The 18,122-nt window shown below is 36.5% G+C and overlaps 1 protein-coding gene across 9 annotated transcripts in view; it reads right to left on the bottom strand.

Moving 5' to 3' along the window:
• The window catches only part of LOC144979825 (uncharacterized), a 147,990-nt gene that overhangs the window by 112,009 nt on the left and 17,859 nt on the right, over positions 1-18,122 (bottom strand). Inside the window, exon 1 of one of the 9 annotated variants that reach the window (XM_078926971.1) lies at positions 4,771-5,050. The exons of 2 other annotated variants lie outside the window; for them this stretch is intronic. The gene's annotated coding sequence lies outside the window, so the exon portion shown is untranslated. Of the gene's footprint in view, positions 1-4,419; positions 5,051-18,122 lie in introns of those variants that run through there. 6 more of the 9 variants (XM_078926976.1, XM_078926970.1, XM_078926974.1 and 3 more) reach the window with 6 other exon arrangements.

The following is an 18,122-nucleotide window of genomic DNA, read 5'->3' as shown; positions in this document are numbered from 1 at the left end:
TGAAACTTCTTGTTTTAATTAAAATGAATCTATTTATTGATTTTTGGTTGGTTGTCTTTAGATATAGACTTTCGCACTATGGGCATTGTGGCTGCGAATGGCTTTTACTTGTTATTACCATATTACACATTAAATATGTATTACTTTTAGAAACAAGCAGAACATTAAAACCGTCATTAGCATACAGATATAAGACAAGCATGTAGAGAGTATGTATTTATACCATGTCCAACCGTGCGTCGTGACAACATTTACGATATCCGTTATCATTTCAGTACAAGAGCTTATCAAACAAACACCATGTCAAGACAAATACCGACATTTTCTGACTAAACACTTTATCTTTTTTAATTTGGCCAGAGAATTATTTACATCAAATATCCACCGATTAATTTTAATATACCCCAAACTTTTTTTTAAAAAATCAAACCTGAGACTTCTATCAAATCTCATGTTTAATGTAATTTGATAATACGGGGGTCATTTTAATCGACCGATATTTGAATTTTAAGTTTTCTGGCCAAAATGAAAAATAAGTCGTAAGTGAGAGTAGGGCAGTCAAGCGGTCACACAACATGAAGTGAAGGCAAACTTAGCTATAGGTCTGTATTATTTATCAAACCATCAATCGGCAACAGACAATATTATAGGGCCATTTTATCATTTAATTTATTATTGGCAGTATCGGTAGTGACTCGATGGTGTATGTAACAAAGTCCAGCGATGCTGAGTGTGGTCAGAGACAAGATGGTGGTAAACTTTTGTGTTGTGTCAAAGGGCAATGTACCTTACTCACATGGCATGACATGACAGCCCTACTACACTCAGTCATATGAGAATGAGTACCCGGCTATAGATTGTAACGGATATTTGTAAGAGTGGCGGTACAATTCGGACACTTAAAAAGGCCATACGAAATATTATGGTTTCTTTTATTCCATATTACAATGACACGATAGACGCAGATAAAAGAAACCTTATGAAGCGTGTTTTTGTGATTGTGCAATTGCAATGTGAGACCGTGAAAATGCGGAATTCAGTTCTATATCTATATTTATTATATATCTTAGTGATGAGGTAATCATGGTTTGATAATAATTAGCGTTCAAATAATATTTTATCTACATAAATATCTTTACATCAGAACGGATAGTGAGGATTCATTACATCCTTTAACGTCCTTACCAACTGCAGAAAAATCGTCACATTTGTTACGATACAATGAACATTGCATATTCAGATTATTATTTTGTACATCAGAACATTAGAGGAAAAATCTTTGTTTGATGTTTTTCTTTGTTTGAGTTCTTTTTAAATAATTTTAGTGGTCGGTATGCATGACAATTTGGGGGAAATGCTGAAAAGGAGCGGTAACGAGAGATTTAAACTTGTACATATATACAGAATAATGACTTCTAGTATTGACACACAACAAACTGACCACCGAATCATGATATTATAATGGCAGTGTAGGGCCGGATCCAGTGACCATCAAACCACAGGCCGAAGGCCTATAATTACCATTACAAACATCAGCGCATTATGTATTTATATCATTGTACGTACCATTCGCTTGGCGGAATACGTATGTTATGTATGTGTTTGTGTGGTGTGTGTGTTGTTGGGGGGGGGGGGGGGGGGGGGGGTCCAATGAACTTCTGTATCTGCCAGTCAATTTCTTCACGTATACCTCTCAGAAACGCCCAATGGAATTTGCACAAAACGTGACCGTGAGACACAATCTGGGATTGTGCCGTAGTAGTAGTAGTAAATAGAATTATTAGGAATTGGAATTTAGTGAGAAAATATTGGGATTTGAGTGAAAATATAAATATGTTGAACTGAGCGCTATCTCCTGGGGAATAAATAAAGCATTGTGAAGCGCATTGAGCATGGTAAATCCATAGAAAAGCGTTGTATGCTCAAATCTACTATATTATTTATTCAGCAGCAAGAACCTCAAAATCAAAAGTCATAATTCTGACATGTTCTCCTGTGATACGAATATCTATTTCCAACATCAAGTTCACAAATCAGCATACCAGCTTGGTCTTCAAGAGCCGTGAGGAAATACGAAAAACTACCAACGTTTGTCTCCAAATACATCATTACATAAGCTTTGATACGTTTGATGCCGAGCATGCCACAGGGTTATAAAATATGTATTAATCCTACTGAGGACTATTCATTTTTTATGAAATGTGTAACGAATTAAGCTAGTCATGGTACCCACTATTCTTGCCCCATATGATTTTTTATTCCAAAAAAGTAATTTCCGGCATGAGGATACATTATGTCCTTCAACGTCATATTTACCACCTTCTTCTTCTTTTTTTCTTCCATTGTATTTAACTGCTCTACGTCTTCGTGTGGCCTTGAAAATCAAACGATATGTTGCAGTGTCTCCTCTTGTACCAAAGTCAGGAGATGTTCAGAATGTTCCAAAACTCTGGTCTTTGTGTTGTGGGCTTGAGCAAGGCATTTGGGGTACTTAACACAAATTACCCCACTGAGAACCTGGCTATAGACAATGGTGGATATTGTAAGGAAGCAAGTATTTTTTTTTAAATTCAAAAAGGACATTCGAGATATGAAACAGAAGGTTGGATCCATGTGGCTGCTGAGGCAGGGGGAAATACATGCCCAAACTTTATGAAAAGCATCGGGCGTGGTAAATCGGTGAGTGAAAACACGCGTTACAATTAATAATTAAAATCGCTTTAAGTTAAAAGAGGAGAGGCACGGGTCATAATATTATACACGCTCTGATAACCCGGCGATCAATGTGTTAATTTGGTTTCCTATTATTCTTTATTCTTCTTTAACAATAGGTTTGTAGAACATCATTTTTTTTTAAATAATATTTTTTCACTGTTGGTTTGTTATTTACCCCCTCGCAAAGTAGATGGATGAATGAAAGCATGTAAGAAATAATTAATGAATGTTTGGGCTTTTTTTTATGAATAAAAAAGTAAAACGCCACTTGAGGTAATGTTGCACAGAAAATAGAGCTGGCATGGGGAATAACAAAAACAACAACAACAACAACAAAAACAACACAACAACCATTTGGTTTCGGTAGCCTGTGTCTTAATAGAATTAATCCGATTACCAGGATAATAAAATAACATTGGTGATTTGTATGCAACATCGATCACGAAACGTGTAGAAATTAAATTAGGGTGGATTATCAGGAGCATTCACTTTCACGTACAACCGTGTAAAATCTATACAGAGAAAGAGAGACAGTAAAATGAAAATGAGATCATGAAATTGAGACACATAGCACTAATAATATCGTAACACATATAATCCAAAACCGGTGCCAGCTCCCTATTTTTAAATAAATTTATTGTTCTACTTCTACAATGTTCTCTCTCTCTCTCTCTCTCTCTCTCTCTCTCTCTCTCTCTCTCTCTCTCTCTCTCCTTTTTTTTTTCTCTTTAAGTCTTTTACACCCCCCCCCCCCCTCATGTGTCCTGTACGTGCTGTGATGACCAGACACAAATTATGACCCACTGCCTAAAAACGGTATTATGTCAGGGTAGTAAATCGGGTGATGATAGATTGATTTTTAAACTGAAATTAAATGTGATATTTTGAATCATTGGCTTCATTAGGACATGCTAACACTATCTAACACTGTTTGAAACGAATGGTTACATTCTGCACGAGTCGTTTCCATGAGAACAAAGAGAAAACCCAAACAGTCGGGTCTTCAATCCACACTCTTAAAATAAAAACGAACACCTATTTTAATGAAATGTTGTTTAAAATAAAATTAGGTTTATGAAGATTGAACAGAAACGTCTGTCCATTAGGCAACAAAAATGTTCACTTTTTTTATGTAAGTGTAAGTAGATATAATGAAAATGGAAAAAAAAAAGTCTTAACAATAAATAATATTATCTTATGTTAAGTTATATGTGACCCTCTGTGTCAAAGCGGTATTATGTCGGGATCCACTCGATTAGGGAAATTGAATTATTTGCCACAAATACCGCTTGGGTTTAATTTTTGTACGTTATGCTGGAGTATAAATACTATTTCTTGCTTTACAAAAACTTCTAAGGTCCGATTTCTCATCATTCTATCTCTAAATTCACTTTTTGGGGTCTGAATCATTCCGACATAATACCGTTTTGAGACGGAGGGTCACATATTTGCATTTAGACCAAATAGAGATTTTAGAATGAATGGAGGTATCATGGAACGGCTTCCCAACAATCCATGACAATTTGGATTATCAGTTATATTATCAGACCTGCAAATGAGTAGGACCGATTACACGTCGGCTTGATCTTATATATAATAAAACTTTGATCTATACAGATCATTGATCACACACTGTAGGAGTCAAAAGACCAGGAAACGGGATGTGAAATCATGTTGATTAATTAGATCTAGGATAAACTTTACTTTAACCAACGGTTTCCAGAACTTCAAATCAATACAATACATCCATGTGAAAAAAATACAAAATAAATAAATCCTTTGATCAGAAATAGACACAAACTTTCACAGTATTCTTTACTGGCCGGCGTGAGGAAAAATCTTCGGTGATGTGTCACACTGGGCCACGCCGAAAACAATAAATGAATGATTCAGTGTTCAAGCGTTTGCAACTAACCGAACTCAGCAGAGGGGAAAGCACACAACACACCTTTTGAGTTCACAGTTCACGAGACATCACCTTTCGCCTTTCATTTTCCTTTGAGGAACCCGAATTTACAGCAAGCACAACACACAACCTAAGGGCCGGTAACTCACTGAGCGTCTAGCGTCTCCTTTCGTCGTCTGTCGTCTGTTGGTTGATGTGATGTGACGCACGAGATGATGACGGGCGCACACATACACATGACAAATACAGACAGACCAACGCACATAAACGGCCTCCTTCGTAAAAAAAAAAAAAAAAGAAAAATGTTCGTATAAAGTACGAACCGGTCGCTGTCAGCGCAGTTGCCAATATAACAACTCATTATTTATGTATGTTGATTTCATTACGTCTTTTCAAAACGTTAGCCGAGCTAATGTTCCAGGAAAATGCAATACGTTCCACATAGCTCGATATGCTTATCAATAATAAATCAAAACAACCTGAACCAGTCTGTCACATGGCAAGTGAACCGTCTTAAAGCTACTTTCATCTCGACTTGGGTGTACTTCGAAACTCGCTTGTATTGTCTATTGCAAGAGAATGTGATATATATTATTCAGAGTCTACTTATAGATAGTATGCGCTTGGCTAAGAAGCTAATAATATTGCCATCCGGAAGTATAATGGACGAACACACAAAAACTGTGTGTAACCATGAACGTTTATAGTCTGGTTAATACAGTTTAGTGAGGATCACTCACAAACCCGGATGGCAAAATATAAAAACAAAGGCTTGAGTGACGTCATCTTCGTTCTATCTATAGATGCTGTGGGATAATATTTTACATACCCGCGACGCTGTGCCAGTATCACCATTATTTGATCCTGATCAGTGAATGGTGTGATGACAGGCACCCATCAAATTGTCGAAAAAGATAATTTAGGTACTGGCTCTATACTTACTATTATTGCTCATTTAATTAATTTTAAACTCCTTTTAACACTTTGGTGTCTTGGTAACCATAAAAATTGTAGCAGAAAACCATCTTTTTTTTTTTGTAAATGCCCTATTTTAACAACTTTAGTTCAAAAATCATATCGGGTTGATTGGGTTTTTGTTCGTGTGTGTATGTGTGTGTGTGTGTGTGTGTGTGAGTGTGTTGGGGGGAGGGGTGGGGGTGGCATGTCTTGGTTCTTTGTTACTTTCTTGGCTTGACGAATTTCAATACTAGGTAACCCATTACTGGAATTGGGATATGTATTCACTCCATCGAATCATCTTTGTAAAATAAAATCATCAGCATCGTGAGGCTATGTGGTCTAGTGTTATGACACTCGCTTTCGGATCGGAAGGTTCTGGGTTCGAGCCTCGCGCTCGGCGCATAGTTGAGTCCTGAGATAAGGCTCTTTACTCGCTTTCTCTCACCGTACTCGGGTGTAAAATGAGTATCTGGCCGTTAACAGCATTATCCTTGTCCGAAAAATTGTAATATCGCCTAAAAGGCGGCATGTCCCGTCCTACATGTGAAATGTTGCTGTTGACCAGGGACCCCTTGTAAAGTGCTTTGAGCATCACTTGGTATCACTGCCCTCACACAGTTACACACTATATTTCACACCCCTTGTTTCACCTCATTAAATATTCAAACCATCACCAAATTGTCACCTGCAGCTGCCACTGATTTTACTCACGGTCAACAGTCAGCGCTCGGTCCACCTGCTGATGCTCACGGCTGGAATAGCATCCCGTGACCTTCATACGAGTACCAAGGCTTCGTCGTCCAGTTTTAATTCGTCATCATCATCATCATCGTCGACGTCGTCGTCACTATCATCATCATCATCATCAACATCATCACCATTTTATCATATGCTTATTACCAGTATCGTCTTATTATTATTATTATTATTATTATTATTATTATTATTATTATTATTATTATTATTATTATTATTATAATCACCATCGTCGTCGTCGCAGTAAATATTTATTCAGTTTACAATGGAATTATTTTAGTTTGTTATTTTGTTTGGTTTTCTTTTCTTCTTTTTTTTTCCGTGAGAAAGACACATTTATTGTTTTATTGAGTAAAACCTTGCCAAGGCTAAACCGACCGGATCATGTTTCACTGTACTCTCACTACACGTCGAGGTCAGCAGGTTTCGTGTCTGTTTAAAATTCTAATTATTTTACAAACTCCACGGTCAGTCTTCTGACAAGCCCAGCTGCTCACCTTGGGCTTGGGACAGATTGGACGGTAGACAAGCAGACACGTAATTAGACAAACAGGTAACACGCTGTGTCAATAATTCGGTTTTATGTCGGGATCGACGTCAACATATTTGCAGGTCCGATAACCGGACACAATTGGATTCAATAGTCTGATGTCACGTCGCCCAGCAACGGCGAGCAGCGTGGTTCTAAACAGAGAAAATCGGTACTTTTTATTCTTCATGCTGGCTAGAACTTTTCATATGTCATGTGATAAGAATGTATAAAAGTCAAAACATGATCATATTTATAATGCTTTTTCTCCTCCAGATACATTTTATGCTCGTCGGAGAAATATTTCATAACGGCGTCCGCCATTGTTCCGATAGTTTAGAGCCAGTTACTAAGTTACTATGCGTCAATACGAGGGAAGTGACGTCATGACTGTTGAAGCCTATTTTTAACATTGCTGCCATGGACAACATTTTTGCGTTGGTTGGGATGATAGTATTTCAATTACAACCATGAGGCCATAACAATTTGGATTATCAGACCTGCAAATATGTACACGTTGATCGGGCGACTGGGATCCTGGTAAGTCCATTTAGAAGTAACCCTCTCCTTACCAACCATAGGAAAATCGTCACATTCGTTACGATAAAACCAACATTTTTCTTATTCAAATTTCTCTTGTACAAAATAAAATTCAAAGAAAATGAGCAGTGTGTTGTAGAGCATGTTTTGCTAAAGAAATTATTTATCACAAGAACATTACTGCTATTGTGTTTGATAAAAATCTATTTTTGTGTTAGTTGGGTGTGAAGTTTTGGGGAAAATCATCAAAATGGCTGGTAAGGAGAGAGTTAAAATGATAATAAATACGAACTTTAGGTGTTTTGTAATGTTAGAACTTTTATTTATTCTTTACGATAAGTAATAGAGATTAACCTCCCGTCATCATTATTGAAGTTCAGTAGATGTTTCATCCTGACACATTACTGGTAGGAAACAGTAGGTCACATATGTAACACACTGTGTCAATTCTGTGCTGTGATATCGGATTGGATATAAGTTAGAGACAATTTTTTTCGAGTCAAAATGAATAGAATTAGAATTATTTATCTATTTATTTAATTATTAATTTATCCATTTATTTATCAATTTAAAAAAATTATCTATCTTTTTATCTATTTCTTTAGTTATGTATTTATCTTTTTATTTGTTTATCTTTTTATGTATTTATCTAATTATTTATCTTTTTATTTATTTATTTATTTATTTACTTATTTATTTATTTTAAGTTGGATCAAGATAAAGACACAACATTTACTCACCTCAATGAGGATATTTATTCTGACTCAAAGTTCATAGAATAAGCTTTGAACTCAGTTTTAAGCATCGGGTTCACCCTGGCATAATACCAATTTGAGACGAATAGCCACATATTATCATCATGACCTTGTTCATTCTTTACAAAGTGTTATCTCAACAATACCTGCTACTCTACCTTTGTTTTGTTGTATTGTTGGAGTAAACAACGCTAACGACCCTCTTCACTTAATATATATTATCTTTCTTTCTTTTTTTTTTTCAAGGTCTCCTTCAAATCCACGAAGCCGTAGTTCATCAGGGTTTCGCGAGCGCTAAACGGACAATAAACATTGATTTCTGCCATGACGTAACTATAGTAGGTCGTGATTGCTGCCCTCTGCCCTTTGGGCAGGACGCGTTTCTATCGCAAAGTTCTTTCCACCGTATATAACAGACCCAGCTACCGAATCACTGCAAGGAGGACAGGGGGGATTTGAATAGAAAAAAAAATTGCTTTCAATCCATTTCTTTCTCTTTGTGGGTGAAGCGAGAGATCTACTACGAGTAGCTTAGCTACCGGGACCTCTTTATCACTTCTTTAGTCGTCAATATCAGAAATAGTAAAAAACATATCCTTAACCCTCTCCTTACCAACACTAGGAAAATCGTCACAATCGCTACGATGCAACTAATAATTTCATCCTTTCTTGCATCACAAAATTGAACGAAAATATTTCGTTATAATTTTAAAAACTGGACACTGTGTTGTAGATCTATTTTTGCTGAACAATATTATGTATAGAATGTACTTGTTGCTTTTCTGTGAGGGTATGATAAATCTGTTTTTGTGTTGTGTGGGTGTGAAGTTTTCGGAAAAGTTCTGAAAATGCTGGTAAGGAGAGAGTTAATCTGTCAGTATTGAGATTGATAAAACCCACGTATTTCAATGAGGAATGCTTGGAATTCCCTGCGGTTGAATCTATTCAAACATGAAAAAAAAAAAAAAAAACAACCAACAACAACAACAACATCAAATCAAACAAACAAAACAAAATTATTTGAGACCATAGACACTGCTGCAAACAACCTTATAATTAATTCCACCCCCTCACCCGCACACCAGACTATGAATAAACATGCTAAACGTGAGGCGAATACATGTTTAGACAGACAACAAACACAGACATGACACACTCGCACGTACTACACAAAATAATTAATAATACAATGGATGGATGATTCTCTTGAAAATTTTTAATATTCATCTCTTTACTGATTCACTAACTGGATTTGTGGATGAGAGGCAACGCATACGTTTTATGTTTCTTTTACACACACACAAATACACACGTACACACACTTTATGTCTTTTTTTACACAAATATACAAACACACGTACACACACACAAACTTTATGTCTTTTTTTTACACAAACACACACACACACACACACACACACACACACACACACACACACACAAAGCCAAAGCGGCAATTAAAATATTTTGTGATGTGAATGACAGCTCAGATCCTATTATGAAGTGGACGTGACAGCAGTTGGAAATCAATGAACCAAAACAAAACAATGCTCTCTCTCTCTCTCTCTCTCTCTCTCTCTCTCTCTCTCTCTCTCTCTCTCTCTCTCTCTCTCTCTCTCAGTGTGTGTGTGTGTGTGTGTGTTGTTTATGTGCGTCTCTCTCTCTCTCTCTCTCTCTCTCTCTCTCTCTCTCTCTCTCTGACATTATCTCTCTTTCTATCTATCTTTCTATCTTCATCATCTATCTATCTTTCTCCCCCACTATCTTTTTTCCTCTATATTACCATCTATCTATCTATCTATCTATCTATCTATCTATCTATCTATCTATCTATCTATCTATCTATCTATCTATCTTTAATTCTATCAACCAATCAATTAATCAATCAATGTATCTATATATCCATCTCTCTCTCTCTCTCTCTCTCTCTCTCTCTCTCTCTATATATATATATATATATATATATATATATATATATATATATAATCTTTGTGTGTGTGTGTGTGTGTGTGTGTGTGTCTGTCTGTCGTTTCTCGCCCCCCCCCCCCCCCCCCCCAGCCTCTCTCATTGTACAAGCCTCTGCGTGCTATGAGAGAGAGAGAGAGAGAGAGAGAGAGAGAGAGAGAGAGAGAGAGAGGGGAGAGAAGAGTGGAAGGGGGGGGGGGGGGGGGGGGGGGGGGGAAACAGAAGTTATGGGCCTGTTGACATGTGACAAACATGTAAGTTGAAGTAGTTTGAGGCAATAAAATGAAAGACGATGAACAATCGGAAAAGAATGTATATAGAGTTGTCATGTCTGTCCAGGAAATTAAATGGCAATAAATTAATAATCAACGGGACGAATATTATTTGGTGTGGAATGTTGTAGGGTGCTGTCAGTATGCCTATGACAACACGCACTTTTACTTTGTTTGGGAATGTTGGGGGTATAAACAAAATATAGTGAAACGCATTGAGCATGGTAATTATTTAAAAAGTACTCTATATACATGTTTGTATTTGTTTGTTGTTTTCATTTTTATTTTCATTTTTAAAATTTTTTTTTGATTAGTAGGATAACGAGGAAAAGAAAGAAAGAAGAAGTAGAAGAAGAAGAAGAAGAAGAAGAAGAAGAAGAAGAGGAGGAGGAGGAGGAGGAGGAGGAGGAGGAGGAGGAGGAGGAGGAGGAGGAGGAGGAGGAGGATGAGACAAATGAAGAGGGAAAGGAGAGGGGGCGTAAGTGTCGAAAGTAGGATTAGGAAAATGATGTGGTGAATATTGAGGGGAAGGAAGAGGATGAGGATGAAAAGGAGTAAATTATGACGAATTAGGGAAGAAATATTTTTAATAATAATAATAATAATAATAATAATAATAATAATAATAATAATAATAATAATAATATAATAATAATAATATATAATAATAATAATAATAATAATAATAATAAAATGAAATAAAATAAAAGATGCCACTTGAGGTAGATTGATAAGACTCATAGAGGAAAACGAACATTACATTCTTGTAGTTAGTGACATGATTTAACATTTCATAATTCTGATTATTTCGTCTGGTAATCTACATATCGTCATTTTGGATCGTCCAGACCTAATACTCGATTGAGATGGCTGGTCACATGTAAGAAATGGTGTTCTTTAATAAACAATACTCGACGAAGTTGGTGGTTTCTCTTTTTTTCCTCTATTTTTTATGGCCTTTTGTTGTTGTTGTTTTGTTTTGTTTGTTTGTTTGTTTGTGTTGGGTTGGTTTTGGCTCTTTTGATATTGTTTTTAACGTTTCAATATAATATACATAAACCGTCAACTGGAGCTACTTAGGCCACCCGGGGTAACTTAATCCACTTTCTGAAAACAAGATTGCTTATTTTAAAAGACAAATTACAAGTAGCTTTTCTCTTTTAAATAATTAGAACCCAATAGATCTAATAAGCACTCATGAATTTAACTTTTTTTAAAAGCAACCCTTTTTTATTCTACTCTTAGTAACCCCGGATGGCCTAAGTAACCCCGGTTGACGGAACCACTTCAATTTCATGTCAATTAATAAAATTTAAAAAATAATAAAACATATTTAAAAAATAAAATTCCCTTTATTCATCACCAAGGGGAAATTTGTCTTTAGAGCTTATACCAAGGGAAGAATGGAAAAACCCAGGCGTCAGCCGAGGTGCAGCGCCGCAACATGAGCTAGGGCGAGGTGACTTTCTCAAGGCCACATAACCAGGGGTGTAGTCGAACTCGGTACCTTTTGGGTAAGAAGCAAAGACCATACCGCTGAGCCGCATGGCTTCGTAAAATGGCAGTAAATGAAGACTGTATTGTTAAAAGATTTGATTTGAAAATGGGTTTTACGAAGTTCTACTGTAGGTGCCTGGATGGTCACCGCGGGGTCAGCATCAAAGTCAAAGGGCGACAGGTGTTTTCCTCCTTGTGGAGGGAAAAGGATGATGACAAAGAACTAAAAGGAATTCCTCCACATCCCACCCACCCGCTCTCTCTCTCTCTCTCTCTCTCTCTCTCTCTCTCTCTCTCTCTATCCATCCATATCTCTCTCTCTCTCTGTGTTGTGTGTGTGTGTGTGTGTGTGTGTGTGTGGGTGTGTGTTACTCGAGATCTTTATAAAATCCTCAAAAGTTCACTATCTGTTATATCAATTTATCTTGACATTAGAAACAATGTAACAACAATAATAACAACTCAATCAACGGGGGAAAAGTGCACTTTCATACTCATCAATTCGAACATGAGCATCAGCAAACAACAACAACAACAACAACAACAACAACAACAACCACAGCAACAACAACAACAATAGCAAAACAGCACCAACGACATTGAGACCCCAATGATCATTGATTAAAATGTGTTAACTGTCTAAAGCACTTTTATACTCACAACACAACAAAAGCAGAAAATAACATCAGCAACGTTGACGACGACAACAACAACAACTACAACGACAGCAACAACTACAACTACAACGACGCCGCCACGGCGACAACGAAGATATCAAATCAACAACAAAGAAAGGTTAAACAAAGAAGAATAACCCATGAAATTTCAGTCGGAACATTGATTATGTCCCTTGAATGACTTCCGTCGTTTTAAAACAGGAAATTAAATTGGCAATAATTTATAAATGTAATCATTTTGCGTTGCAAATAGCGCCGATTAAACATTATGCCGCGATTTGTACTTGCAAAGTTTAGTGTAACATTGACTTTAAATATACAAAATAAAGATGGGCGGATTGGGGTCAGAGCGTAGCGATCGTTACGTTATACTGAAATCTAAAAGGACTGGCAGTTTGACGTCATTATTTGGTTTTTGCACCGCTTTGTGAGTTGTCGTTAGTAGAGCTCATGGAAACAAGTCATTTCATTGGTTGAACTATTGAATACAACTCACGATTTGTTTTCTTTTGTGGCAAAAGACTGGCATTTTGACGTCATTTCTTGGTCAGTATCCCATAACTTTACGAAGGCCACGATCAAAGGTAAATACGGCATTAAGTTGAAAATTTAGTCGTGATTGACAAGAGGAGGTTGGCAAAAATTTGAGGACGATTCAAGTCGCCATAAGGAGGTGCAAATAGATTGAAAATAGATAGATTGAGGGATAGATGGGCAGATAGATAGGTAGATAGATAGATAGATAGATAGATAGATAGATAGATAGATAGATAGATAGATAGATAGATAGATAGATAGATAGATAGATAGATAGATAAAAAGACAGACAGAAAGATAGACAGATGGATACATACATACAAATATAGAAATAGACAGACAGATAAGAGAGAAAAGGAGAGAGAGAGAGAGAGGACGAGAGAGAGAGAGAGAGAGAGAGAGAGAGAGAGAGAGAGAGGGAGAGAGAGATAGATAGAGATAGATAGATAGATAGATAGATAGATAGATAGATAGATAGATAGATAGATAGATAGATAGATAGATAGATAGATAGATAGATAGATAAAAAGACAGACAGAAAGATAGATGGATACATACATACAAATATAGAAATAGACAGACAGATAAGAGAGAAAGGGAGAGAGAGAGAGAGAGAGAGAGAGAGAGAGAGAGAGGACGATAGAGAGAGAGAGAGAGAGAGAGAGAGAGAGAGAGAGAGAGAGAGAAAGAGAGGAGAGATGCACATCTGCTAGAAGTCATCGTGACCGTATCCATGTATGCATCAGTCTACAACCGTAGCCAGACACTTCAATTCATTATTTAATCCGCATATAGTTTAATCAACCATCCATCCATCCATCCAGCGTTCCGTGTCGGATGAAGTCATCTGTCACAAACTGACACCTGAGTCGACCTGTGCTGTCACCGCCCTACCTTTGATCTTAATTCGTGATTAGTTTCATCAAAGCAGTGACGGTCGGTGTAAGTACTGCAGTCACCTCGTCATTTCCGGGGTCAATCGTGTTAACGCATAAAAATAAATAAATGAAATGATAGCCAGTCCAGATAAATCTTTTATAATTGTAAAGCGCTTTGAGCACATTTAGTGGATATTGCGCTATATAAAGCTCAATTATTAATTACTTTTTTGAAATGTACATCCATATTGCGCATTTTCAATTTTTCTTTAGCCAATGCGCTTTACAATGTTCATTTATGATTAATGTACAAAGCAGGTCAAATTATGGGAAGGAGTTCCATTCTCATACATCAAAGTTATTCTGTTTTGCGTTGTCTTAAACTAACAACGTTACAACTTCCGTCAGCTTTACACCCGAATGGAGTGAAGTAATTTGAGCAAACAGATTTACTCAAAGACAAAATCCATAGCGAGAGTTTTGCGATCAATATCATCATCACCCATCCAGTCACTGAAGATGGTCAAGCGCCTCGACTTTGTCACAAAATAAAGATCTGAAAAAGTGTCTTTGACACAGTGAAAGCAAAGCAAGAAAGAAAAATACACGAAGAAAATAAACATTCCCAAAAAAATCAGCCTGCCCCATTCGACGGAAACTGAATTTTTGGGAATAACGTTTTTTGTTTTTTTTTGTTTTTTTTTTTTTTCTTGCATTCTTGTATTTTTCTGTCTTAAATGATAAAATAAAATAAAATTCCCTTTATTCATCCCATAGAGGAAATCTGTCTCTAGGGTCTATTACAAGAGAAGACTGGAATAACCCAGGCGTCAGCCGCAATACAGCGCCGCAAATTGAGTTAGGGCGAGGTGACTTGCTCAAGGCCACACAGCGCAGCGGCGGGTGATCGAACTCTGTACCTTTCGGGTAGGAAGCAAAGACCGTACCGCTCGCTTGGCCACGCTGCCCCCTGCTTTGCCTGGCACCGTTTCATGCACACTTTTTCTTCAGATCTTTATTCTACACCAGTGCCCGTCACTAATGTACCACTTTGTCACAAGACACAGCACAGAGGCTTGGACAACGACTTAGTGTAGACTGCGGATACGTATTCTACGTGGTAGTCTACCTAGTGATAGTGGTTGATAAATTTATATAGGTAGATAATCTCCTAAGCCTTAACATCTTTGTATAAAAATAGTGCACCTATATCACTCATAGGTTAGGGGTCCTAATGTACAAAACATTCAGCCATTTTCCTTTTCTTCTTCTGATAATAACCAACACAAGTGCTCTGTATTCTTTACCATCATCATCACCACCACGACCACCATAAATATCAAGATGATGACGATGATAAGGATGATGATGATTGTGACGACGACGATGATGATGATGATGATGATGATGATCATCATCATCATCATCAATATCATTCTCCGTCTTCTAAATAATCGCTTTACAATGCTACATAACAATCCCTGTACTCCATAACCTAATGCCTCACCTTTCGATTTCATGTTTCCTTTGGCCATCCTAATAATCATTCACATTACAACACGGGATTAGAAAATATAATATTTCTAACAATAATTATGTACTATGCTCCCTGCTGTTCGTCCAATCAGGTTTCGACGTAACTATTTGCTCTTTCAAGCTTTGGCTGAATAAAATGATATATGTATACCTTTGCACAATCTTTTTTTCTATTCCCCATATTTTATTTTTATAATTTGCAAACCCCCCCCCCCCCCCCCCCAAGTCTAATACCCATATATATATATTAAATCGTGTTGGATACACATATGGTATGATAGTGCTGACGTTACAATGACATTTATATTCATATTACAATGATATATTTATATTATATATACATATTATATATATATATATAATATATATATATATATATATATATATATATATATATATATATATATATATATATATATAAATATACCGAGATGACAAAAGACAAATTTTATCAACTGTGTACAATTAATAACTTTCAGTTGAAATAAAAATACCAATTATTGACCAACACGACAGAACGTCTGAGAAAGTAGAAGAACCTGACAAGATCCAGATATAATACTTATTATCGGCAAATGAGGGTCACTTAATTAAATCCATGGATAAAAGGTTTCTGGCCAGTATGAAAATTGACCTGATTTGGGAGTAAATAAAGCAGTTTTTAGCGCATTGAGTTTGGTGAATCCGTGAAAATGCGCTATATAGATGTTCATACTTTTTTTTTCATTATTGTTATTATATTATTATTATTTACAAAACCGGATGGGTTTTAGGCCCATCTATAATAATAACAACAAAAACTAACTAATTATCTATAATGTTACGATCATGCGTCAGCGACAATCAACAATCGTGCATAATTAAGTGGGCGGTAGGTATAGGTGTGTGTGTGTGTGTGTGTGTGTGTGTGTGTGTGTGTGTGTGTGTGTGTGTGTGTTGGTGGGGGGATGAGAAGGGGGGGGGGGGGGGGGGGCCGGTCATACAAGAGATAGACAAGATGATGATGGAGATCACTATAATAACAACACAACACGCTTCGGGGTATTCGCGTGCCAGTTACAGTAGAAACCAATTAGCCCGTCACATCCAATGTGCCCATCACTCTTAAGATCGCAGTTAAAATCTTTGAAAAGTAATGTGGTATAATCAATGAAAGGAGTAGATTGACACGTGAATAAATATTTATATATTGCTTTATCAAGAATTCGTCATGTTAATGAGCTTAATCCTGCAGGTTGTATGGGGTAAAATCCATTTCACACAATACAAGTCGAATGTCAAACACCCTATAATCGGAATACATAATCGATATATATATATATATATATATATATATATATATATATATATATATATATATATATATATAACACAGAGGCCAACATTTTTGATCATCTGGTCACTGATCAAGCTCAATATCGCTTGTCTTTTATTTCAATAAACTTCAATGATGAACAGAATATTTTCTCTGACTATTCTCCTCCTCCCCCCACCTTCCCGTCTATAACTATTCCTAAGCGACTCAATCAATCCTCCTGAACGAATATTTCGCAATTGGTTTAAGTGCTATCTACTGCACTTTTCGAACACATCACAAAATGTATACTCAGTACTTTTAAATTCGTTACAATTCGCTACTCCCCCTACTCCACCCCGCCCCCACCAAAATATAAACACAACTTGGTACATCTTCCTACAGTATACACAGATCATCTTCCTACAGTATACAGAGATCATCTTCCTACAGTATACAGAGATCATCTTCCAACAGTATATAGAGATCATCTTCCTACAGTATACAGAGATCATCTTCCTACAGTAAACAGAGATCATCTTCCTATAGTATACAGAGATCATCTTCCTACAGTATACAGAGATCATCTTCCTATAGTATACAGAGATCATCTTCCTACAGTAAACAGAGATCATCTTCCTACAGTATACAGATATTAAAATTAAAAGTATCATTTAAATCTAACTTCGCCTTTCTCGTCCATGTCTCCAGTCTGTGACGCCTCAGTCTTTTTTACAGATCTATTCAATTCTATTTACTAATAATTAAATAAATAAACAAATATGGACAGTGATATGTTGTCTTTTCACGATTTCACTATTCTCTTCAGGCGCTGCACGATGTTCTATTTACACCTTCAGCAGAGAATAGAGGTCAGCGTCCAAACTTCTCTTCTCTCTCTCTCTCTCTCTCTCTCTCTCTCTCTCTCTCTCTCTCTCTTCTCTCTCTCTCTCTCTCTCTCTCTCTCTCTCTCTCTCTCCATAGCATAGTAGCTGTGGTACCGCATCCTTATCTTTTATTATGTAATACAATATTATAATCCAACATTCCATTGTCTTAATGTCCATCTTCCAATGCCGTTGACGTCATAGAAGCACGGATTCTTAGCAAGTTTATAAACCATTAATGGCGGCTGCTATAATTTGAATTTTTATATCCTTACTGATTAAGCGTTCATGTATTAATGTGTGTACATTCTTTTCGTGTTTGACGAAAATCAATAAAACAGTTCGACAACCAACAGTAAGAACAATATAAATGGTAATTATGCAATACGTTAAGTCTAAATGATGACATTATCCAGAG

The sequence above is a fragment of the Berghia stephanieae genome, chromosome 9, assembly GCF_034508935.2.
Source record: "Berghia stephanieae isolate SIO BIC M18660-M18661 chromosome 9, UCSD_Bste_1.3, whole genome shotgun sequence".
Lineage (NCBI taxonomy): Eukaryota > Metazoa > Mollusca > Gastropoda > Nudibranchia > Aeolidiidae > Berghia > Berghia stephanieae.
Note: the sequence above shows the minus strand (reverse complement) of the source record. Positions and strands in the feature narration are given on the sequence as shown.